The following is a 27,304-nucleotide window of genomic DNA, read 5'->3' on the forward strand; positions in this document are numbered from 1 at the left end:
TACCACTAGGCTCCAATTGAGAAAATTGATGTATGGAATTTTTGAGTGGTTTGTCACATCCTTTGGCTTGACTAATTCTCTAGAAACATTCATGAGGATGATGGATGATATCCTAAGGCCTTTTACAAACTCCTTTGTAGTTGGATATTTAGGTGACATCGTTATTTTTAGAAAAAAACTAGGAAGAACATCTACAACACATTCAAAAAGTCTTGAGACCCTAATGGCAACATAAGTTGTATGCTAATTTGGAGAAATTCTCATTTTTAATTCATCGACTTCAGTACTTAGGACACATCGTGGATGGAGATGGGGTGCATGTGAGCCCAACCAAGATCTAATTCATCCAAGATTGGTTATCCTTGATGACCCTAACAAAGCTCTATAACTTATTGGGTATTTACTAACTTCTATTGAAGGTTCTATTGATGGGTCTGAATGCACCACTTATAGACTTAAGGGGATCTCTTTGGTATGAAGCTCCATACAGGATTCACAACATTTGGGATGAAAATCCCATCTGGTCTTTTGGCCTGGTTGCCGTCTTATGCTTTTATGAATGTTAAGTTTTTTTGGATGAATGATATATGAAAGGGAGACCTAAACTATGTCCTTGATGGAATGCAAGTAAAATTAGGTTCGATGAAAATACTTTAAATTAATATCTACAAGGAAATCTACAATAGATTTATAATAAGCATGTATCTCAAAGAAAGAGTGATAGAAATCTCTAATTAAGACACATGACAACTAAAATTATACTAGTTATTAATTATGAAATAGTTTACAATCCAAAACCAACATAAACATATGGAAATATCAACAAGAAATTCTTAGAAAGATAAGAGTTTACATCTAAAAAAATATTTCATTAACTTGCCACAAATATATAGCAATCATATATTAACGAAAAATGATAAATAAAATTATTACAACAATGAATAGCACATGATAAGAAATTCCTTGCAGTGGCCCTTCAAGCTTATAAATATTATAGTTGAATATTCAATGCTAACGTTTCTTAAAAAATCCAAATAGTGGGAGTGCATAAAGCTTAAAACTAGTACTCAAGGTGATTACAAGATTTTCCTTTCCAAAAGTTCTCCTAAAGTCCAAAAATCAGGATCTCTTCCTCCTTACTAGAGGGTTATATTTATACAAAAGTGAGGTGACTTTCACCTTACATGACTTTTCACCTACCCTCATTTCTAATTTCTAATTCACTTTATTTTATAATTTTGTTTTACCTTTACATCAAAATTCCAAAATAATTTTTTGAATAAAATGAATATCTAACTTGGGACTAACAGTAAATTGATAAGGCTTGCACTTGGACTTGTAACTCTTGGATCACATGAGTGTGCCAAGCCTTAAAATGTGTTGCAATATATGTTGGCTTGTTGGGGCCTGACCCAGGTTCGGAGTTAATTAGCCAAACAAATCCCTGTACTACTGGCCCTTTCAGCAACAGTCCGCGGAGCGTGGACTAAGGTCTCACCCGAAGTAGTATGGGGGGGTGTTGGAACCAGGTTTCCGCACCCTGGAGATGTCCGAGGGGTTGATTTGGTCCAACTGTTAGTTCCTTCACGCAGGTTATTTCACGCACTTCCCTGGCCTTTGCGCCTTGATATATTCACCTTCACGCAGCCCTAACTAGGGGTTGTGGGGCTTCTGCACTGCTGGAGCAACGATCTGTACTAATTCCCTAAGTCACACCCGAGATCTTACTTATCTTCTTATACCAATTAGTTATCTTCGCGTAAACGAATGCCTTATGTTATATTTACTTATACATTCATATGAGTTTGCGCAACAAATAAATAGTAAACTGGTAATTCATACCCAATAATACATAAAACAGGAAAAGATACACAGAAATATGGTAAAACTTCTCTTTATTAATACTTCCAACAGTTACAGACTCGACCTATCCTACGCACTTAGCTGCAGGGGTCCGCGCACTCAGCTGTGGACTACTAGGCCTTTGCACACTCAGCTGCAGAGCCTTCTCCTACTCTGCGACCCAACGACATGACTTACACTTCGACTCAATGCTTCATCAATTCCTTAGACTCATCTTCCTTCCTTGTCTCATCTACACTTAGAGCCTCACTCTATTTATACAATCCCATGGTCCGTAGACCATGGGTAGATCTTTCAAACTGACATTACATTACAAAAACAAGGGCAGACAACCCTATGACTCTACTATGACTTCGCGCTCTGCGCCCACAAATCGCAGAGTCTTTATAGTGGAATTAGTCAAAACTTGGGCTTTAAGCTCCAAAACATGCCTTAGGGGGATTCCACACCCAACAGGTGCCCAACACAAACATCGTGACTCACTCTCGATTCACTCTGTCAGTGCAAAGATCTTCACACGAAGACCCTCCAACTCTGCTCAAACAACTGCAAGGTCGGTAGTGCACTAAGCGGCTGTCTGTTGAATCTCCTATACACGTTGTTCCGAGACTGCGGTGTCGGAACTGCTTCCCTAGATCTGTTCCTGCATCTCCTGCATTTGCGCGAGCTTGCCTTCAATTGTTGCTGTAATGACGAAGGCCTCATCAATCCAAGGTTGAACGCACGCCTTCAAAATTTCTTCTCGGTGTTGTGCGACATCCACTTGCTCTTTCAGCACTTTGGCCTGTTGCATTCGGGCGAGCCTCTGAGTGAGGGCCACCATCTGTGCAGTCCCTTTGATGCTGTCATACTACTGCTGGAGCTCACGTGCCTCTGTCTCTAAGTGCTGGATGTTAGGGTCCTCCTGCAAATTGGTGAGGACCTTGAATGACTCTTCCAACATTCTGGTGCAGTCCCTTACTGCATTGTTGATCTCTTCCATCCCTGATGTAATAGCGCTGGTGCGCTATTCTCTTACTTTTGAGGGGTGGACGGCTGCGCCTTCAGCTACAACTTTCCTCTTTGAAGTTTTAGCTCCAACTGAACCTTGTCCATTTCTTCTTGTGCCTCACACACCCCTCCTGCTAATCTGTGGATGCACGCCTTTGCTGGAGCGTCTGCTAGGATGGTTAGCTCAGGGACCATCTGGCAGGCTTCATCCAGGACCTGTACCATCTTCCTATTCTGCGATACAACCTCATCACACTGCAAGCTCAACTGTTCCATGTTGATCTTTTGCTTGCTCAGCACCTACAATGCGCGGCTCTCCCTAGCCCGCAGTTCTGCAGTAATCCCATCCTGTAGAACATAGAGCGTCTCCCACGGGAGTGCAACCATGTTGATCCCTATCCCTTTTAGCGCACTAACCGTAGGCCTGTCAGCCTCATTTTTTGTAACCAGTGACCCTTTTGGTAGCACTATTGTGTTGGTTGTGTGAGCGCGTAGCATTTGCTCGGCTGCAGCTATCCCTACGGCAAGGCTGGTCGAAAGAGTACCAGCCTGAGGAGTGCGCACTTGCAACTCCTAAATCTGCGCTTGGAGGGCCCCCAACACAATTTGATTCTCCTCCGCGAAGTTCTAGAGGGCCTCCGTGGTGAAGTCACGCATTGTCTTGCCTATGTCGTGCAGATCACCCTTAGTAAGGGTGATCGGGTCGATCGACAACTTGGATGCTTTCACCTTCTTACGTGGCCTTGTCTGTTCTCTTGGGTGTTGGCACTTCAATTGTGTTGACGTTGTTTTTGGGTCTGCGCCACCCTCCTCTTCCTCTGTTTCCATATCTTTCTCCTGCCCATGCGAAGGCGACTTCTGGCCCTCGCACGCCTTCTCGATTGCCTCCTGTGTTACTGCTACTGCGGCCTCTTTCTGTGATGCTGCTATCTGCGAAGTGTCCCATGCCTCCTGTGCTTTTGTTGCCACTGCTTCTTGCCTTCTATTCTTTGCCAACAATGACGTGCGCAGTTTGGCCTCATCCTTCTTCTTCTACGCAACAGAATTTTCCACCGCGGCGATGTCTAGGGGCGCCATTCTGGTGGCCACGTCTCCAGTACATCGAAAATCACATCATCAGTGGCTATGAAGGGTAGTTCACTCCACTTCTTCACAGGGTCCTTGCGTGCCCTGAGGTATATGTGGTGGAAGTCCTCTTTAAATTCTACAAAGCTTTGTAGGCTGTTGAAGACAGTGGGTGATAACCACGGCTTGCGGTTAATCCCCATTCTGATGTTCATCTCCATGAACACCCAGAATATCTTACTATCACAGATCCAATTCGTGTCCTTAGTGGCCCATAGCAAAGTGTACCTCACGGCCTCCAGCAGATCCTTGGCAATTATGGGGAACTGGCTGTCCTCCGACAGTTCCCTCGCCACCAGCACTATGGATAGCAGAAGCCATGCATAATGGAACATTTTTCCTTGTTCCTGTGCCTCGCGGCAATTCTCCAAGAACTCTTTGCATAAGAATTCAGACCAGTTAAATTGAACCCCTTCTGCACATTGTTCAGCAAGTGCCACCACTAGCGCGGGGACCTTGTCTGCGCGGCACTTCTGCATGACCTTTCCTGCCAGTATCTGAGTCACCACCCTGACTGCTTTGTTGTTGATACTGGAGATCGCGTAGCCCCTATTCTTCTTTTCCAACTTGTATTTCTTCTTCATGGCCTCTGTGATGGCCAAATTGCTACTCTTCCCCTCCGAGATGTCTTCAGGGTCCTCTCCTTTGCACGGGAGTCGGGTAATGCGATGGATTAAGTGGTCCGTGATGGGGATGGTCTCCTCCAGCCATAAACACCCACCATGCACCAGGCAGAGCTGCTTGATGACAAACATCGTCACTGGGGCGTGGTGGAAATGTGACACCCAGAGCAGGTTTATAACCTTGCCTTTTCCACTCTGCATAACCACTTTTGCAGCTCCAATTCTATAACCCCTGCCACAGTGTTCTGCTTGGGCTTCATGATCTGCGCGGTCTCTAGGTGAGGGAATTTCTCATGGTCAGCGAGATCCCAATCTTCAAACTTCAAGTTTGGCACCCGTCCCAGGTGCGTGCCCTCAAAGATGATGTCGTCCGGGAGGAGCGAAGTCTGGAGAGAGCTCTTGTTCTCGTTGAGGTCCTTGGGCACTTTTGCCTTCCCCTTCCGCGGGGAGATATATGCAGGAAACTTTGTTTGAGGGCGCACAAGCTTGGCTTCTTCCTCCATGCCCTCATCCTCATCTTCTTCAATTATGAGGTCCTCTAGGTCTTCTTCCTCCTTGTCGGTTTCCAGGTTCACTGTTTTCCATTTTTCCTCCATCGTTAATCTGGTGCGCAGCGGGTTTTGAGGGGACACATGCACCAGAATCATTCGTTATTTGTATTTCTTCGGTTTTGGCATGCACGGTGATTTAGGGATTTCCACAACAATCTCGATGCCTTTAGGGGCATCTTCTACGGTTAGGGCTTGCGCGGCCTCTTCGGCGGTCATCTGTGCAATTTCCCTAGCTTCTTTAGATGCTTCCATCTTGCTCGTCCAGAAATCTCTCAATCGCTCAATCAGGGGCTCAATCAACGCTCTGCACAGGGAAACTAGGTCTCGGCTCAGAATACGTTGGGCATACAACAACTCAATTCGGAAATGACCAAGTGTTGTTTGCTAGGCACCCCTTTGTAATTTATAACGTCTTTTGAATTTGAATTCGACTGTTCCCCCCAAATCCGGTTCATTAATGCTCCCTTGGCAGTAGATTTTCCAAAATCTCACCCATAAAGCGCATCTTAAATGCCTACCATCTACTCCATTTGGTATCAAGTCAAGCATCACATCATGAATAGTGACCCTAATAGTCACTTTCCAGCCAACCCGTGCAGTAGCGCAACCCCCCTTGCACGGTCGCGAACCTTGTGACACTTTGCTCCTACGCACAGCTCCAACATCAAGCAGCTCCCGAGTAGAGTAGTTTATAGTCCTGCGCCTCCTTTCAACTGCTTGGAGTGCTAAGACTGTACTTCCCATGGCTAGTCAGGTGGTTGTGCCACCTGTATAGGGTTTCAACCAGTCATCCATCACTTTTCCTCGAAAACATCCACCTTTTATTGTTAATGGCTGCATCGTGCACGTTATCATCTGCAGCGCGCCACCATGGGTGATCTATTTAGTAATACGTGGTCCAATCCAAGGCATCAGGCTAATCAACTCTCGGTGGCAGTCCCCAAATTCGTCAATGTGATCGTGCGCACCCTGTTTTATCACCCTGGTTTTCTTATCGAGAAAATATTTCTTTATTTCGTCCTCAAGATTCTTGACTTCCGCTTCCACCAGAGCACTTTTCTCCCTTAATCACACCCTTTCTTTCATAAGTTCTTGGAGCCTAAGATCATCCTGTCAGATTTCTTCCTCAGGTCCTAAGCGTTCTGCTTCGTTTAGCTATGCAATCCCTTCTTCCAAGGCTCTGCGAGCCGTCATATCTATCGGTGCTGCTATGTGCGGACCAGGCATTTTATACTCTATGGGTATTACAACGTTTGCTCCATACTCCAGCCTCGAAGGCATCTGCTCCGTCAGTTTCTTGCATGTGGTCCTATAAGCCCATAGAACCGCTAGTACGTGCAGGTCCTAATCAGTCCGTTGTGCATCATATACCTTGTTCAGTGCTTCGCATACTTCGTTAAAGGCTTCTGCGTGGATAACCTTCTGCACACTTGTTCTTTCCATACTCCATTGTTCCAACTGGAGGGGTCACTTGTGCAATTGCCTCACCTGCACATGCTTACTAACCGTGTCTCCCAACATGAAGTCTGTGTGCATCCGCGCAAGTTTTTTAAGATATGCATGTATCCATCTGGACAGGTGCGTGCACGGATCGTTCCGTCCGACAATCTTGTCTGTTAATCGCATCTAAGGATTCCCAAACTGTATGCACATCATTCTCCTACATTCACGCCAGTCCTCAAAGCTTCCTTGGTGCGTACCCCACCACCTCATGGGCGTAGCGCGGAATACCCATTTCAAAGCCTCGAAATATAATTGTTCCAACACCTCCCTTTCAAATTTGTTCAAGAAGGAATCTACCTTGCTTAACCCATCATACGTAGGTAGATACCTTACCTCATCATGTTACATTTCAGCGTGGTTACCTCGTGTAACCAGTTCTGCCATCGTTCTATCTCCTCGTCAGAATCCAATGTACAGGAGCTTTTGTGCTCCCATGAGATTCATCCATCTGTGGTGGGATTTACCCAGTCTTGCTCTTGCACAGTTATCTTGTAGATGCAGTCCAAGTCATCGTCACTTTCATAGTCACGCACTGGCTCCGTGTAGCGTAATCCTTTTGTAGGTTCCAAAGGTACAACTACGTGCAAATACTTTTTCTCAAAAATCATCTTGCACTTCTTCATATTTATAACCCCATTCATGTTAGTGGCCCAATCTATCCCTAATAGCGCAGGGTAGGGATTGTTGTCATCAAAAATCTGTATCACTTCAAAATCTGTCAGCGCACTTGCTCCTTCAATGTCCACGGTGATTCCCTGCAATCTTCCCATAGGTAGGATCTTTTTCCAGTTTGCCATTCGCAGTTGGATAGGAGACCATGGCAGCATAGGCCTTCCCATGCAATCCCATGTATGCTTTGGTAGAATTTTTGCGTCCAATCCTAGGTCCAAAATCACTTGGTCCATCTCATATTCTCCAATCTATGTGGTCAATCTCATTTCTCTTCCTGTCCTCATCGCGTGCTTTCCAATCTTTTGGACTACGTGCGGTTATCCTGACGCAATCCCAATGCATCTATTTATGAGTCCTTGCTGTCGCACAACAGCTTCATGCATGTTTCCAAGAACATCTTGAGCATTGATGGGTCCATTTTCGGCTCTGGTCTGTCTTTGCTTCCTGGAGTGGAGGCATCAACGAAGCTCTTCCTAGCTTCCATGAAGGTTTCCTTAGCGTGCTCCAAATCAAAATTTGGTTCTTTCATTGGAGCCCTGTGAACCTAAGTACTATCTTCAGGCTACTTGACTTTGTCATCCCCTGTCGTAATTCCTCTTCGGAGCACAATGTTCACATTAGGGTCTTCCTCGCACGGCTCAAACCTCATCATTTGCAGGTTCTGAGTCGAGGGAGGTTGGAGCGCTCCCTTGTTGTGCAACCTTGATATCGGTGTGGGACAATCCTCTGTCTCATGATCAAACAATGTATAATACAATCATGATGGATGTGTCAGATTTGTACAATCATGGGCATAATGTCCTGGCCCTCCACAATTATAACATATCAGCTGTCTGCTACCCCTTCCAGGCCCTCCTCCTCCACCTCAGCCTCGTTTGTGCCCCTGAAATCCAGTTCGCACCATTCCTGCGTTTTGGTCAAGGGGCCGCATTTCGGCTGAACTCTATAGGTGGGAGTCTTATCCATCATTAGTTCATAGCTTCTGTAGGTGCACTCATCATGTCCCACTGATCTATAGAAATTACAAAATAATTGTTGTGAATTCTGTGTGTACTTCTGCAATAAACGTCAGTTGTCCATAGCATGCTTTCCTCCTATTTGACAAATCACGCACCACAACGCAGGTGTCGCGCTAGGTCTTGCTTGTGCCTCTGGTCTCAATGGAATTGGTCCTCCTCCCACGAGGTAATTCACGAACACTAGGCAGTGGTCCTTGTCATGACCCTGACCCTTACATTTAACACACCATACCTCATCGCGCACCTCTGGGCGAGCTGTCCTGTCTTGTTTCAGACTCTACATATCAAGGCACAACTTTTTCAATTGCGTGTGGATCTGCTGAACTCCCAGGTTAGGATCTTTTATCGAGTCTCATGCAATCTCATCGCGATCTCCAAGGCCTCGGCCTGATTTGTTAGCCTCTGTTGTGACAATGCGTTCCTTAAATGTGGTGTTAGAGATGCTACAAACCATTCACAGTGTTGTCCATTTGTCAAATTCATGTTAGCTTCACGAATTGTGCACTTCAGTCTCTGATACAACTCCCAAGGGGTCTCGCCAGGTAGCATTGTGATCTCCTTGAACCCAATGATTGACTACGCCTATGACTTCGGCCTGCTAAATTCTCTGTTCAACGCAGTTTGGATGTCTGCGATCCTCACACTCGGATTGTCATTAGAATGCTTAATATACCAGGTCAGTGCACGATCCTGTAGAGCGCTGACCAACATTGCTTTCTTTATATTGTCATCTGTAACTCCCTACACTTCCCATACAACTTTTATCACGAACCAAAACTGGTCCGGATCTTCATGTCCTACACCCTTGAACACTAGCAATTTTATCGCGCTTGCCATATTAACTCACGGTGGTGGTGGAGGTGGTATGGGAAAAGATGGGGGTGAAGATGGTGAAACCGGTGGTGGTGTGGGTGGAGGTGGTATGTGTGGAATCCTCTATCTTATCAAATTGATCGCAATTCTTAGTGAGACCTTCGTGAGCTATTCCTCGTCCCCTGGCGGAGGTGAAATTAAGGGGCTAGTTTCGAGTTCTGCACTACCTTCGTTTCTGTAAATTTTCCCACTTCATGTATCCCCAAACATCAATGTATTCACATAACCTACTTTTCACATAGTAGCATGTTAATCCAAGTGTTCAAATACTTAACGTACTTACCTCACGGTCCTTTGAGGAAGCGTCATTCTACCTCGTTATAGTTGGCTAAAGTATCTACTGTGAATTCAGTGATGAATCCTCCTATAATTCAATCGAGCTAGTGATCAACAGTGTGCATGATCTTATCCTCCGATGCTTCCAATCTGCGCACCAATTCTGGAGTCCACACAATCGGTCTGTCGAGCTTGCACCTTCCTTGGCTATCTGCTAGCTTCGTGATCCACTCATAAAACTTAGTAGGGAAAGATGCGAAGAAAATTTCGTGGATCTCTATGTACAGGTAGTAGTCTAACCACTCTTCTTTTGATAGTTGCAGATTCCTATTCTCCTGCGCTGCGAACTCGTGAATCTTCCTATCCAACCAATCTTCAATTTCTTTCTTAGTTGGATTCCAGTGATACGACATCATACATCTCTATTCAGATCCCGGTCCCCACAACGAAACCATTTGTTGGCTTGTTAGGGCCTGACCCAGGTTCAGAGTTAATTAGCCAAACAAATCCCTGTACTACTAACCCTTTCGGCAACAGTCTGCGGAGCGCAGAATGAGGGCTCACCCGAAGTAGTATGGGGGGGTGATGGAACCAGGTTTCAGCACCTTGGAGATGTCTGAGGGGTTGATTCGGTCCAACTGTTAGTTCCTTCGCACACTTCCCTGGCCTTCACGCCCTGACATATTTGCCTTCGCGCGGCCCTAACTAGGGGTTGTGGGGCTTCCGCGTTGCTGGAGCAATGATCTATACTAATTCCCTAAGTCACACCCGAGATCTTACTTATCTTCTTATACCAGTTAGTTATCTTCACGTAAACAAATGCCTTATGTTATATTTACTTATACATTCATATGAATTCATGCAGCAAATAAATAGTAAACTGGTAATTCATACCTAATAATACATAAAACAGGAAAGGATACACAAAAATATGGTAAAACTTCTCTTTATTAATACTTCTGACGGTTACAGACTCGACCTGTCCTGCACACTCAGCTGCAGGGGTCCGCGCACTCAGCTGCGGACTACTAGGCCTCTGCGCACTCAGCTGCAGAGCCTTCTCCTACTCTACGACCCAACAACATGACTTACACTTTGACTCAATGCTTCATCAATTCCTTAGACTCATCTTCCTTCCTTGTCTCATCTACACTTAGAGCCTTGCTCTATTTATACAATCCCATGGTCCGTGGACCATGGGTAGATCTTTCAAACCGACATTACATTACAAAAACAAGGGCAGACAACCCTATGACTCTACTATGACTTCGTGCTCTGCACCCACAAATCGCAGAGTCTTTACAATGTACTTAGTCAAAACTTGGGCTTTAAGCCCCAAAACATGCCTTGGGGGGATTCCATGCCCAAAAATAGATATAACTACTCTCAAAATTAATCCTTCATTTAGGACTTTATATTCACATGTATTTGGTATTATTGTCTTCAAGTCAACTTAGATTTGGTGAAATAATGAAGTGAGCACAATATGCAACTTAGTGGGCTCTATCAAATGTTGTGCCAATGCTTATTTGGTTAGATTTATATCCTTTTTCATGAATGTTAGCTACCATTCAAGAACCATTGCCTACATTTCACATTCAATATCCTACTCGGGTCTCACCTCTCCTTTGGCTTTGATGTGATAGGAGTTTCCTCATATTCTTCCTCCATAGTGTCTTTCCTAGGCCTTCTCTTGGGATTTAGTATCTCGTTTATTCATTTTAATAAATTTCTCAAGATTTTTCTTCAGAAAATTATGTCGTCAATTCAATTATCAAATTTCACAAATTATACCATGAAATTAATGACAAAACTAGGAAACATAAATTGCAACTCAGAATAGACAAGAGATACATGCAGTGGATCTTAGAATTACTTTATTAATATGAGATCATATATTACATGCTAATAAATGGAAATGGTTGAGGTGATGGCCTCTCAAGAGATCTACAACAATACTGAATCAAGACTCCAAAATGAAATTGAACTGATAAATACGCTTATGAATCCTGAATGAATTTACCAAGGGATGAGATGGATTTTTGTCCACTCTCACCAAATTACCCAAGGGTTTCATCCTGGGGCTTATAGAAGTTGAGAACTAAGTTCTCCAAGCCTCACCAACAGAAAATACAACCAATCCAAGATATCCCAAATGATTTGATTCCCCTCCTTTTAAAGATCTAATGGATCCCTCTCCAACCTTCTAGAAGCACTTTATTTTATTATTTTATTTCAATTCTATAAGATTTTCCACTTTACTTTGATTTAAGTGACTCGTAAATTATTTTATTTACGTCACTTTCCCTTACTGTCATTTTTCTCTAATTAAGCATATTTCCCCTCTTTTATATAATCAAGTGACTAATTAAAGTCACTTTTTAAACTGAGGAAATGATTAATCGAACACCATGCTTCTTTCGGGCACTAGATGTCACTTTTCACCATCCCATCTTGCAAATCACTTCATTTTGGTTCCAACGAGATATTATACTAATTTGTTTCTCCAAATAACCCCCTCCAAATAACACATTTAATGTCTTTTTATTAAGTTATGTGGATAATAACCCCATTTTACAAGATTCATCAGAATGCAATGGAACTAAGAATCAATTGTTTAGAATGGCCCTTGATGATGAAATATGATAAGGAAACTCCATTTGACAACATAAAACTCCTACAAAACCCTTTGGGCCCATTGATGATGTAATCTCACTCATGTGACCTGGCCATCACACACCCTGGAAATCCATCCTAATTGCCTCACAAGGGAAACTAAAAATGGGGACATTACAAATCCTCCTTACCCAAGATTGCTTTCCCTCTAGAAATATGCATCTATGAAATGTAGAGGAATTTGTACATCGATACCAAGATCCCATATAAACCATTACGTCACATGCCTTTGCATCATCTAATCATGTATGGATCCCTCGATACCTAGATCCCAAACAAACCTCTGAATCAACATGCTGCCAATAGATCCACCTCAATCCCAATGCCATCTTGGCCATCCATCAACACCCATGATCCATGGTTCCATTTTTAATCTATCCCTAGCTATGGATGTGGCTCCATAGATTACCTACTCAGTAGGATACCAACTCATCACTTCTCTCCAATCCAACCCCTGGCATGGACCAAGGTCAATCACACTATGCTAATGTTGGGCTAGTGCAACTGAAATGATGAAGAATTCTCAACCTACATCCCATTTCAAACTAGAGCATCTAGTATCCCTCATGTCTAAGGGCTCCTGTTGTACTATGCTTTTGACTAAGAATATCGCCCCATCAATAGAATACCAACTCATGATCTTTCGCTAATCCATCCTCTGGCATGGATCTTGTGCATACATTCTTGCACAAGGAACAATCCTATCATGTTGATGTTGCACCACTCTGATATTGTATTGACAGTGCTAGATCTCGTCAACATGCAAGGGGGTCTCCCCGATGAAAAGTACCAATTAGAATTTGCATCATTTGGTGTAGGAGTCCTTCTGGAAATAAGCCTTGGCTACCAGATGTTCTTAGAGATTTTCCTTGGCTATGATGCTCAACACAAGAGAGTAATTTTCATGTACTTTCAAATGAATAAGTGAGTATGCCTTGTGAAATGTTTAGTTGCAGAGTGTATCAAGGTTCTTCTATTGGAGGGGCAATAAAAGTTAGCCTTTAAAAGAGGAGTAATAGTACTGATATAATAAAGACACGCAAGCCTATATATATGAATGAATCATTGATCAACTAGTGAAATAGTTCACATAGAAGCACTGATTGTTAAAACACATACAACACACCTTCAATAAGATGAGCACCAAAGCCACCGAAATATTTCATTTTCTTCAGTACAGATGAAAACAACATATATGACAAAGACTCAAAGAGTAGTCTTACAACATTTAAAACATATGCATGAAAGTGTGTTAGCTCAACAAGCTTTGAGTATTAAGAAAAAGTTCCAAGATACATCAGTACAATGAACACCACTAGCTCCAATAATGGAGCGTTAAAGCAACAACTTGCTCCTCCAAAAGAACTATCTTCCTCTCTAATGCCTAGTAGGAGGATCCAAGGTGAAAATTACTTTGCATGAGCTATGAGGATGTATATATAACAAATGGGGTGATTCTTCACCTCCCTTGTGACTCTTGGACTACCCTCATGATTGTTTGACTTCCATATGACCTTTTGACTCCATGAATTTTCACATTCTATAGATAACTCTTGGACTTCCACTTTAAATTACATTTCTCATACATGAAAATTACATAATCCACAAATGGTTTGGCAATTGATGACTCTTATAACATCTTGACATGACACCTTGACATGACATGACATTGATGATATGTATTGAATGATGATATGGAAATGTCAAGCCATTATTTCTGCTACTATCTTTGTGTCTTCTTAAAAGATAGTACATTTTCTTCTTCTTCCTCCTCCATAAGGCTTTAAGGTAGGGAGTATTCATTATGATATTGGTCTCCAATTGTGGTCGCAGTCTGGTGTCCCTTCTTCTTCTTGTTCAATGATCAACTTGTCTTTGCAGCTACAAGGTGTCTTCTAGCAGGGTCTCCTTCTTCATCCCCTTCATCATCATCCTGTCATAAAAAGATAGAATACCTACAATGAAATCCACTCATGACAAGATGACATCAGTCTAAAAACCCCTATTCTAACATACTTCATGAAAATCATTGATTGAGCTGGAAATGGGTGCTGGACTGAGAGACTGGCTAAGGGATTTCACAATTGTACAACTCAAGAGGTAAAGAGGCATAACTGAGGCTTGAGACTGAGTAGTGCATAATTCAAAAAGGTTGGGGCAGGGTGAATACAAATTTTAGGGGCTCAAGGAGGCAAGCTTGAGGTTTCCCACTGCATAGTTCTAGGGACAGAGAGGCCTAGGTCTTGCGCAATTGCACAATTCAAGAGGCCAGGCTGGAAGCTTGAGGCTTGACACTATGCAGTGCACAGAAGAAGGCTAACTGGAGGTTGATCTGCGCAGTTCTGAAGCTCAAAGGGTCAGGTTTGAACACTGAGATTGCATAGTGCCCAAATGTGGGACGCATAAACTATGCATTGCATAGTTCCAAGAGGCAAGGGTTGAGCTTGAGGGCTGAGACTGTGTAGTGCACAGTTCAGGAGGGTCGAGTGAAGCCACGTTTCTTGAGCAAGAAGTTTTCAGAATTTGGCTAAGTGTGAGATCAGTGAAGTCAAAGTGAACAAGGGAAAAACTTGAACATGATCACACACCCAAAGTAATTGACAACACAACATTTATCACTCAAAACCCATGAACAAAAAAATCTTCTCAATGCGACAACGGTATGACAACTTCCTCCAAGTGTGACACTAAAGATACACTTTGTAGTAACAGTGACGACACTTGTGCGACAGTGCATAAAACTTTGGGAATGAGTGTAATACATGTATACATGATGAGTAGGACTCATTAGTACCAAATATACCCCTTGAAATGAATCATAACTATGCTTACACGATATGCAACACTTCCCATGCCAAAAGACGACACTTTTGTTTTCTTCCAAAAGGGACTTGAAAACTTAGAGAAAACATATGGAATGACTCTTACTACTAGAAAAGACAACATGTAAAGTCAAATTAGGCTCCAAAATTTGGATGTAGGCCAAAATTTTGGAGGGTGTTGTAGTAGCGACAACACTTCGCGACACACTGGTTGAATTCCAGCTTCTTTGCCTTGGTCTAATCTGTCATGCAGGGTCTAGTTCTTAAGGAAGTATTGCATTAGGGGACTTTTGAGGTCTAAATTGGGCCTCGTAAGGAAATTATAAAATAATAGTGGAAATAATAAAATAATATTTGATTACATCATCAAATTTTAGAGGGAAAAAAGAAAAAATGATTTTTTCAACTTATCTCCCTATGGGTTTACTCAAATTTTGAGCGGAAACACTCATTGGATGCATAATTTGATTCTTCATCCAAGGAGTACCCATGTTACATACTTTAGAGGGACCCTTCTACACGAAAAATGAGAAATATATGAAAAAATGTGTTTGCAATCACACTTTTCATGTATTTCTCATTTTTCGTGTAACTGGGTCCATCGAAAGTATGCAAAATGGTACTCCTTGGATGAGGAATTAAATTTTGCATCCAATGAGTACTCTCGCTCAAAATTTGAGTAAAAACTTAGGAAGATAAGTTGAAAATAAGAGTTGAAAAAGTAGTTTTATTATTTTATATTTAATTAAAATACAATAAATTAAAAAGAATCTCTTTAATAAAATTAAGAACACATAGAAAGTAATACATTCAATAATAAATATAATCTAATAAATTACAAGAATTAATTAAAAATAAAAATAAAATTAAAATATTTAGATGGTCGGCTTACCAACTTGACAGCCCACCTATACCATATTTATTACACACTTTTCACTTCTCTGTAAATCAGTCTTGATGATGAGTCTTGGTCTAGACTCGAAACGTCGACAAATAAAAGATGAACACTGTGGAATATCCGAATTTAGTCTCTCAAAAACCACACCACATGAATCTACAAACCATTGTTTTATTATTTTTAATCTTTTTACTTTTTTACTCTAAAAATGGTGAATCATCCCCCATGGTTGACATCATCATCTTGGATCCTATTGGCTCTTATAAAGTTTATTTTGGTTGTACATTTTTCTTAGGAAGCCCATTTTAGACCTCAAAATTCCCCTAATGATTCATCACACAGATTACTTTGGCTTCCCCACTTACCCCATTTGTAGACATAGTCCCCTTCATCCATTTCTCAGTTGAACACATACATAAGCCCAACCATATCATAATTGTTTCGATTCAAGAGGAGGGTAATATAGTTCATGAACTTTACATATTCAGAGTCTTATTTTTTATCTCTATTGTTGCTTTGGTGTCAGCAGGCTTGTACAATATCCCGATGATGTCACTATAGGAACACAAGCATTACTTTGTTTCCAGTGAGCCTGGACAGTACCTCGACGAAGTTACTTTATTCCCCTCCCTACGCAAGAAGCCTTTATCTTCTTTCACCCTTTATTTATTTTACTTATAGGACTGTGCTTCAACACATATTTATTTCATGGGGTGGAAGAGGGATCCCAACTTATTGAGGGCAGAAGAGGTTGTTCCTTCAGAGAAGTTTATTATATACCTCTGATATTAGTATGCTCGTTAATATTCCCCCCCTTTTCCTTCTCTAACACTGAAACATAAGGAAACGACCATAGGAATGAGGTTGCTATAATATATACAGATATCATGGTTCTATGTAGAATTTCCTGCAAATTCTCTACAAATCTACCTCTGAGATCTATGTAGAAAATCTGACTTTAGATTAACTCTATAATGCAATATACCAAAGCAAAATACTATAATATACTTCTACTATCAAACTTGTGGAAGCTTGAAGATCGAGCTAAATCAGAGCTGAACACATATAACCATAAGAATAAGAATCAATACACATGAAACATAGAAAACACTCAGGGGAAAGCCTCAGCTAAAAACCCCACTATCTATATTATCATACAAGGTGGAAATATCTCAGAATTACACAAAGCCTTAGCTCCCACAGCTAGCCAGCTCTCAGTACAATCTTTCTGGATTCTCACAGGCAATCAAAGCTTCTCACAAGCCTTCTCCTCTGCCCTCTAAGCATCCTATTTCCTTGTGTTGTTTCTCCTGGGTGATCCTACTGTTACCAAGTGTAACACTTATCACTCACACCGATCTCACACCCTGTAAAACTGTGCAATCCTCAAGGAACCTTATTCCTTTTGCATGGATGAGTTTCCTTTATAGTAAAATTCCTCCAAATGATAGTACAATGTCCCTGTGTTTAATCTCAAGTGGGTCTTTGTTTTAAATGACATGCATGAGTTATTTATGAGAGAATCCTCAGTTATCTAGAGTACACTAGTTACATGCATGCATGCATTAACTGACTGAACTCACAATTAGTTCCTCAAACTGTTTGGAACTAATTTAACTCGACTTAACTCAGTTAATTGAGATAACTAATTACAACTCAAATACAACTCATCCTTATCTCCTTAATTAAGGGATAATCTCCTTAATTTAAGGGATAACTGTTGCATGACTTCACAAAGACTTCTAGCTTGAATTTCTCCAACTAATTAACTCAATATGAATTAATTAATTATTTTTCAAGCAGTTGGTGAGACTAAATTCGAATTTTAATTCACAATTCTAATTCAAGGACAAATCAAAACTGGAATATTTTGAATGCTATTTTTAGCATTTCTTGTTGTTATTTTCAACATTCTACACAAAGTTCTCCTTACGCAAGCATCATATTTTCCATCAAAAATCATTAACAAAAAGGTGTAAACCAAGACAAAGAAGAAGGACTAAAGGTTAACCAAATGTTGCAGTGTCACAAGGCCCTTTTCAATTTCGCCACACACATTGGAACCAAACAAAACAATTTCACACATGACTTATTCACAAAACAAACAGAAAAGACTAAAAATGATAAAACCAAAAAAAAACAAAGACAAACTATATACATAGGGTAGGGCATAGCCCTAGACTATCATTGAAAATATTATTTTAAATCTTGGCCATTGACAGGAAGAGATTCCATATTCCCATCCAAATATTGGAGACGATAAGTGTGGTGGCCAAGTTTATCAAGAACAACAAACGGTTTGTTCCATAGGGAGTGGAACTTAGTGTGTTCCCCTTCTCTTTGTGGGATTTGTCCCACTTCAATACCAGGTCACCCACATTGAATTCCTTTTTTCCCGTAGACTTCTTGTTAAACCATTTCTTGATGCGACTATAATGAAGATAAAATTTCTCTTTTTCTTTTCTCCTTTCTTCCTGTAGCTTCAAGAGTGTGTCTATCATACTCTGAACCAAAAGACAAGGCTTACCCTAAGATTCTTGTGAAAATTGAAGGGCAGGCAGGTAAATGTTCAAAGTTAGGATGGCTTCTATTCCATACACCAAAAAACTATGGAGAGGTTTTTAGAGAAGTTTTAGACATAATACTTCCAACCCAAACAACGTTCACTAGACCATTGTGTCAGTTTCAAAGTACACAATCCTTTCGATAATTCGGATAAGGTTTTTATTGGTTAAATCAACAATATCATTACCCTGTGGATAATAGTTAGTTGAATGTTTCAATACAATGCCATTTTCTAATGCAAAATCATAAAGTTTCAGTGATGAGGAATACGTTTCATTATAAAAAGCAAGTGATGTCAAAACGTCGAACTAGCTAATAATGTTCTACTTGAGGAAACTGATGATTTCCTGATCATTCACTTGCTTGAGAGGATCCACTTCATTCCACCGCATGAAATAATCTGTAGCAGTGAGAATGTAGTGGTGCTACTTTGATGAGTGTGGAAAGAGCTCACCAGTAACATCTAAGCCCCATTATTGGAATGGTTTTTCTATAGCGATGGGTTGCAATGGGGCAGTTGACTTCTTATCTTGGCCAACTCATTTCTGATAAACCAAGAATTTGTAGGCATGAGCATGAGAATATTTGAAAAGTGTGGGCTAATAGAAACCAGCCAACATAATCGTGTGTGTAGTAGTATCACTTGTGAAATTTCCTCTGATTGGTTTGTCATGGAGGTCACGTAATACCCTTTCTAAATCTAGTGCTTCCACGCATCTGAGCAGGACCCCATTATGAAGCTTCCTAAAAATCACTCCGTGTACCAACTAATAAGATAGAGCTTTCAATCTAGTAGCCCTCTTTTGTCTGCTGATAAATGAGAGGGCAGGGTACCATGCTCAAGATATTGTTGCGCATCTGCATACCAAGAGGTGGATGTGAAATTGGGGGTAGCTTTTTCGATATTATACATTTTTATTTCCTGCTCCCATCCAAAAGAGTCATGTTCTGGTGAACTTGTCACTTATGCTACTAGTTGGCATAGACCATGGCCTTTGATCATGTGAACTGGATTGAACTCAAGATAGTATTCTTGCAATATGGTCATCCAGTTCGCTCTTCTTTTACCTATCTCTTGTTGAACAAACAACGATCTTACAACTAGGTGTGGCACAAAGATAATGACATGATTCTTTAGAAGATAAGGCCTAAAGTGTTTTACCGCCTTGTAGATTGTGTAAGATTATTTATAAATGGTGGGGTAGTTTAGTTAAAGTCCTTACAAGCTGACACTCATGAATGATATAGGTCATTCATTGTCTTGATTATCATTTTGTGTAAGAACAACAACAAGAGAAGGATCAGAAGCGAAGGTGTACAACAAGAAATATTTGATGAAGTTTGGACTGTATAGTGTTGGTGCTTCAACAATTGCTTGCTTAATACAGATGAATGCATCCTTTTCCTTTTTATCCCATTTATAGATTGCATCCTTATTTTTTATCTCTTGCAATGGTTTCACTATATGTGCATAATCAAAGGAATTTGCGAAGGAAATTGATTTTCTCTAAGAAGGACTACATGGCTTTCTTGTTCATTGGGAAGCGAATCTGAGTGATAGTTTTGACCCATTCAAGGTCCACCTTAATCCCACTTTTTACGATGATATGGCCCAAGAGATTTCCCTTAGACACTGTGAAAATTCTCTTCTTAGGATTCAAATATATCCCGTATTTGAGACATCGCTCAAAAAATTTCTTTAGATGACGCAAGTGGTTAGATCTTATTTTCGAAAACACTGTCACATCATCTAAATAGACAATAAAGCTCTGTCCAATCAAATCATGAAATGTGATGTCCATAGCATGTTAAAAAGTAGCACCTGCATTGACAAGTCCAAAAGACATTTTTTTAAAAGAAAATGTACCCCACTTGGTTCTAAACGTGGTCTTGTGCATGTCGGGTTGTGATACCAGAACTTGGTTGTATCCTAAAAAACCATCCAACAACAAAAAAATTTCAGACCTCGATATTGTATGTAAAATTTGTTCCATTGATGGCACTGGATAATTATCTTTATCTGAGGCACGGTTGATATTGCGAAAGTCTATGCACATATGTATTTCCGTAGACGTATTCCTTACTAGACCCATATTTGAGACCCATGTTGAATGGAAAACTTTAAAAATGATATGAGCATCCAACATTTTTCTCAACTCTTTCTGAATTAGGGGCTTAAGAGTAGGATGAACTTTCCATAGTTTCTACTAAAAATGCTTGTATCCTTCCTTAATTGGAATCACATGATAGATTATTCGCATGTCATAGGTCTTAATATAATTGTATATCCATGCGAAAAAATCTTGATACTACTTAAAGAGGTAGATGAAAGCTTGTCGATCTTGAGGTGTACAACAAGTACCAAGATTTACAAACTTCAAATATTATTCTGTACCAATATTTATCTATTCGTGAGACAGGGTCCAACTATGATTCTTTGAATTGAATGGTCCCCTAAATTTATTTTACAAATCATAAAAATTTTCCAATGACACCACACCTTTGGGCATGGGTTTTCCTTTACTTTCTTGAGCTACATCCTGCAACTCTTTATCGTGCTCGTCTTCATCAATGGTTGTGTCTTTAAACACATCAACGTTTGCCATAAAATCTAGTATTTGTTGGTCGTCATTGAAAATGTTAAAATTAATAATATTATCTAGAATAGATGGCCTATAGAAAATTCATCCCTTAATGGTGATAACCTAGTAGCAACATTTTCTAATATATCAGCTGCAGCATTACAGATTCCAGGAACAGAAATAATATTAAAAGCTTGGAATTATGAAATCAAATGCCATACCTCCTGTTGATAACTTTTCATATTAGGTAACACACAATGTATCATATTGCACACCTGACATGCGACGATTTCAGAGTCACCTATTGCTTTAAGCACCTCAACTTTGAGGTCAATGACTTTCTTCAAACCCAGAATGAGGGCTTCATATTCTGCAACGTTGTTGGTGCACTCAAACTCCAAATGGAAAGAGATCAAATTTTTTCTCTATTGTGAGTCTATTAAAATGCAAATGGATCTAAAGCCCTCCTGCATTTTCGAACCATCAAAATATAAAATCCAAGTGTTAGAAAAACTAGGGTTGTGTCTTATACTACTACTATCTACATTTACTGTACAAAGGTCATTTGCACCAACTGGATTTTGAGGAAGGAGTTCTAATTATGTATCAGGTGGGACGAGTGAAGGTTGTGCCAAATAACATCCATGATCTACTTCCAGAAAAATAAATAAATAAATAAATAAATAAATAATAAAAAAATAAAAAATAAAAAAATAAAAATAAAAAATAAAAAAATAATAATAAAAAAAATTAAAAATAAAATAAAATAAAATAAAATATAAATTAATTAATTAATTAAAAAAAAAAGAAAAAAAAAATTCGAAAATAACATTTGCAAATCCCATTGGTTCATTTTTTCCCTCAAATTGTGTCACGGTATGCTTCATGTAAGGCTCACTTTCAACTCAAATCTAATTGTTTATTCCCTTGTATGGAAGCCATAAGTGTGTCCAATTAGTTGAAAAGTATCCTTGTAATTTGATGGACCAATCTCTGCTTAGTCGTAAATTGTAGCCTTTAGGAATGTCCATAATTACAATATTTATACACTAGTGAACTCTATGATCATATGATAAATGAATGATAAAATTGTTGAGTTCACCATTGGCCTGGACAAATGATTTTTCCAGTTGTATGATATGAGCATTAGTTTTATCCCATTTAGCCTTTACTTTCTTAGTAACCAACAATAGCATAACATTCACGGATGCACCAGAATTAACCAAACAATTATGTACATTATAATTAAATATTTCGAAAGTTAATAGGAGCGGAGGGCAGAGAGTGTTAGAACTCAAAACTTATAGCATTAACAATAAATTCGACAATATCGTATGAGTTACCGTACATTACTTGAGAAGCAGAAACTTCTTTACCTATCGAAGAGTGCGACGAGAGTGCATGGATGATCCGTTCTCATTGGTCTGTTATATTTGCGAGCTCGAATATTTAAATGTTAACATGGGCTCTATTCATATCTTCAACAATGTTGTAATCAATTCTTTTTGTCTTAACGGGATGTGCTGGTGAATCAGGTGGTGTAACTTTATTCGATGCTTCAGGAGTGGTGGACTTGTTCTTAGTGTTGGTGGAAGTGTTCTTGGAAGAAGGAGCACTTCCAGAATTGTTCTGCAAAATCTGAGATGGATTGGAAGGTGGTAGAATCCTACCCAACAACTGATTCTTAATATCCTACCCAGAAATAGGTCCTTTGCTCCTCAAGTTGTAATGGAAATTTGACTGCGTGGGAGGACCTTCACTCGCTGAAGGTTGATCTACACTTTTCTTATCAGCATTATAAATAACACTGAACATATTCATTGAATGTCCAACACTTTAACTTTCTTCAATCACAACAATCTCATTCGTTTCTTCGCTCTACTCAATTTGTTCTTCCGCTAATAAAGTGTCAATCATATTAGCCATCATAGTGTTCATATTGTGGTTCCATTGTGGGCACATTTTTCTAAATGTTTCCCTTGATGAAAAGAGCAGAAATTATCCATGCCCAAACTTTTGACATTGAACATTGTGTTAAAAATATGAGCAGATTTGGACGGTTGAGAGTTTTTGTTCTTTTTAAAGAAAGGTGGCCTGAAAGACTTTCTACTGGTAGTGGATACCTCGCTTGACCTTCTCTTCATTTATGATACTTCATTCGTAAGCATCTTTAGAGACTTGGTCAAGCTTTCCATATCGAAAGAGTCTTTTTCTTTAGCTTTGCTAGAAGAGGCTTGGTTTTATTACCATCTTCCTTGAAGTCTTTAGGATCATTAGTGTCTTTGATGAATCCAATTGAAAGCAAATATTTTTAAGAACAAGAGCTTTTGCAAATTTAAGGCCAAACTATTCTTTGTAGCTCTTTTGATGAATACATAAATGTTGTTTGGAAAGGCATTTGTGTAGTAATCCTTAGTGATAACATCGTGAGTTTGTACACTAGTGGGGAACTTGTTTAACAAACGAGTAAATCTCTGATTAAAATATTTAACTCTTTCTTTGTCCCCCATTTTTAGGTTCCCAAGTTCTTTTAATAAAATGGTGGGAGTCTTGTCATCAACAATTTTTTCCAAAAATAACTTCTTAAACACCCTCCAACCATGTATTGAATTGGTCGGAAGACTGTGATACCATACAGATGCCCTACCTTCTAAAGTGTATGGAAAGATTCTACAAGCAACATCGTCTAAACATACCTGAAGCATTCGTAAATGCATGTAGAAATCATCCAGATGGTCTTCAACTTTGGTCTTCTTATCGAGATCACAATTTGACAACAACATTTCTAAATGTTTCAACATATTGTGAATATTATTCGGAAGAGAAAGTGGTCCTTGGGCCATCCAATCCAAATCTACATCAGCCATGTCTTTGTCTCTGTCCTCCTCCTCTTCTTCTGAATATGAAGAATATTCTCCTTCACCATTCATATCTGCATTGTAATCAGGATACTCCTCATCAAAAAACTGAAAATCTTCCCCTTAATTTTTTGGATTCTCCTCAATGGGTGGAAGTTCCCCTTGATTTGTTTTAGGTTCAACCAACTCCTCAAGGGTTGTGATGACAAAATATTCCATAAAAGAAACCAATATGCCACTAGGAGTTGTTTCTTTCTTTACAAGCTTATGGGGTAGAATAATAGCAACATGGAGTAAAACAAGAGCTCTCGCAAACTAACGAGTGATGGTTTGGATATTCCAAAGTTGATTGTAACTAACCCCAAAGGATTGTCCCAGACTAGACTAAGCGGTTTATTCTTTTTCAGGAGTATAAGTTGGAGTGGAAATGGGAATGTTAGTACCTTGTGTGGAAGTTTTTTTGTTAGGATGTGGTGAGTTTTCAGCCATAAAAAGGTGGCTTCCCTCCTTCTAACACCAGAATGTTGAGGGTTTTGGATCCTGCTAACATGCAAGGGGGCCTCCCCGATGAAAATCCCCAATTAGACTTTGCACCATTTGGTGTAGGAGCCCTTCTAGAAATAAGGCTTGGTTTGCCATATGTTCTTATAGATTTGTCTTGGCTACAATGGTCATCACAAGAGAGTAATGTACATGTACTTTCATATGAACAAATGAGTATTCCTTGTGGAATGTTCAATTGCAGAATATATCAAGGTTATTTTGCCAGAGGGGAAATAAAAGTGAGCCTTTAAAAGAGGATTAATAGTACTAATCTTATAAAGACACAAAAACACATATATCTGAATGAATCGTTGATCAACTATCAAAATAGTTCACATAGAAGCAATGATTGTTAAAACACATACAACATACCTTCAACAAGATAAGCACCAAAGCCACTGAAATAGTTCAATTTCTTTAGTACAAATGAAAACAACATATATCACAAACATTCAAAAGGTATTCTTACCACATTTATGACATACACATGAAAGTTTGTTGCCTCAATGAGCTTAGAGTATTAATCAAAAGTTCCAAGAAACATCAGTACAATGAACACCACTAGCTCTAATAGTGGATCATTAGAGCAACCACTTGCTCCTCCAAAATAACCATCTTCCTCTCTAATTCCTGGTAGGAGTCAAGGTGAAAAATCATTTGCATGAGTTATGAGGGTGTATTTATAACAAATGGGGTGACTCTTCACCTCCCTTGTGACTCTTGGACTACCGTCATGACTGTTTGACTTCCTTATGACCTTTTGACTCCTTCATAAGTTTTCACATTCTATAGGTGAATCTTGGACTTCCACTTTACATTACATTTCTCATACATGAAAATTACATAATCCACAAATGATGTGGAAACTGATGACTCATATAACATCTTGACATGACACCTTGACAAGACATGACATGACATTGTTGACATGGACTGAATGATGATATGGAAATGTCAATCCATTCTTTTTGCTACTATATTTGTGTCTTCTTGAAAGATAGTAGATGCTCTTCTTCTTCCTCCTCCATAAGGCTTGATGGTAGGGAGTATTCACTATGATCATGGTCTCTAGTTGTTGTTGCAATCTGTTGTCCCTTCTTCTTCTTGTTCAATGATCAACTTGTCTTTCCAGCTATAAGGTGTCTTCTAGCAGGGTCTCCTTATTCATCTCCTTCATCGTCATCCTTTCATAACAAGATATAATACCTACAACTGAAATCCACTCATGACAAGATGACATCAGTACGAAAACCCTAGTCCAACTCACTTCATGAAAATCATTGAATGACCTAGAACTAGGTGTTGGACTGACATACTGGCTCAGGGATTGCGCAGTTGTGCAACCTAAGAGGTCAAGAGGTAGGACAACGTGATTTTACAGTTGAGGAGCTCAAGGAGGTAGGCTTGAGGCTTGAGGCTTCCCACTACCTATTTTTGGAGATAGAGAGGCCTAGGGATTGTGCAATTGTGCAGTTCAAGGAGCTAGGATGGAATCTTGAGGCTTGACACTACGTAGAAGAAGGTTGAGTAGAGGCTAATCTGCGTAGTTTTGGATCTCAAGTGGTAAGGCTTGAGCACTGAGAATACATAGTGTGAATTTGTGAGAGGAAATAACTACGCATTGCATAGTTCCAAGAGGTAAGGGTTGAGCTTGAGGGTTGAGACTACGTAGTGTGCAGTTCAGTAGGGCTGAGTGAAGCCAAGTTTCTCGAGCAAGAAGTTTTTAAAATTTGGCTAAGTGTGGGATCAGTGAGGTCAAAGTGAAAAAGGAAAAATCTTGAACATGATCACACACCTAGAAAAATCGACAACAAAACATTGATCACTTAGAACCCATGAACAAAAAATCCCCTCAATGCAACAGTAATATGATAACTTCCTCCAAGTGTGACATTAAAGATACACTTTGCGACGACAATGACGACACTTGTGCGGAAATTCATAAAACTTTGGCAATGAGTGTAATATATGTCTACATGATGAGTAGGATTCATTAGCACCAAATTTACCCCTTGAATTGAACCATAACTATGCTTACACGATATGCAACGCTTCCAATGCCAAAAGATGACACTTTGGTTTTATTCCAAAAGGGACTTTGAAAACTTAGAGAAAACATATGGAATGACTCTTCCTACTAGAAACGAAAACATGTAAAGTCAATCAGGCTCCAAAATTTGGATGTAGGAAAATTTTTTGATGGTGTTGTAGCAACGAAACATACTAACTAAGATGCCAATCTATAAAAACCAATTGGAAGGCTTCGCACCTTCTCACCCATACCAAACCTCCTCTCTGTTAGAGAATTATATATTACGGAGCAACGGAACCCATAAAATATATTGCAGAAATAGAAACACAGAAAAAAAATAACACAAGAGAGACACAAATATATGTGGCTCACCCAATTTGGGCTACGTTCGTGGAGAAACAACCAGTCCTTCCTTTTATATTATCCAACAAAATGAAGAGATACAACCTACAACAAATCCATTGTAATTCCCTCTTCGCTCTCAATCTCCTCTCTCTTCCTCGCTCAGAATACATATCTACATAGATGCAATACAATTCCCTCATATATAGTGAGGGGTTGCCTTCTATGGAAAAAAAATCCGAAATTAAACATAACTTCTACCGTCAGATCTCTGCCTAATGAACGACCCAGATTGACTACGAAATTACAACATTTTACATGGCAATTTTACATCTATTTTTAGCTTTGGGGGCGCTGCCCCCGATCCCCCGCCAGGGGGGGCTCCAAATAATCGACGTTGCCCCCCCTGGACCCCCTTGGTGGCATACATTTTACGGGCGGAAACAGGGTCCAATGCGGTGATACCTCTGAATAAGGAAGATAATCAAGCT

Source organism: Pinus tabuliformis, chromosome 6 (genome assembly GCF_031772625.1).
Source record: "Pinus tabuliformis cultivar Carrire ecotype Pingquan chromosome 6, CPIR1, whole genome shotgun sequence".
In the NCBI taxonomy this organism is placed as follows: Eukaryota; Viridiplantae; Streptophyta; class Pinopsida; order Pinales; family Pinaceae; genus Pinus; species Pinus tabuliformis.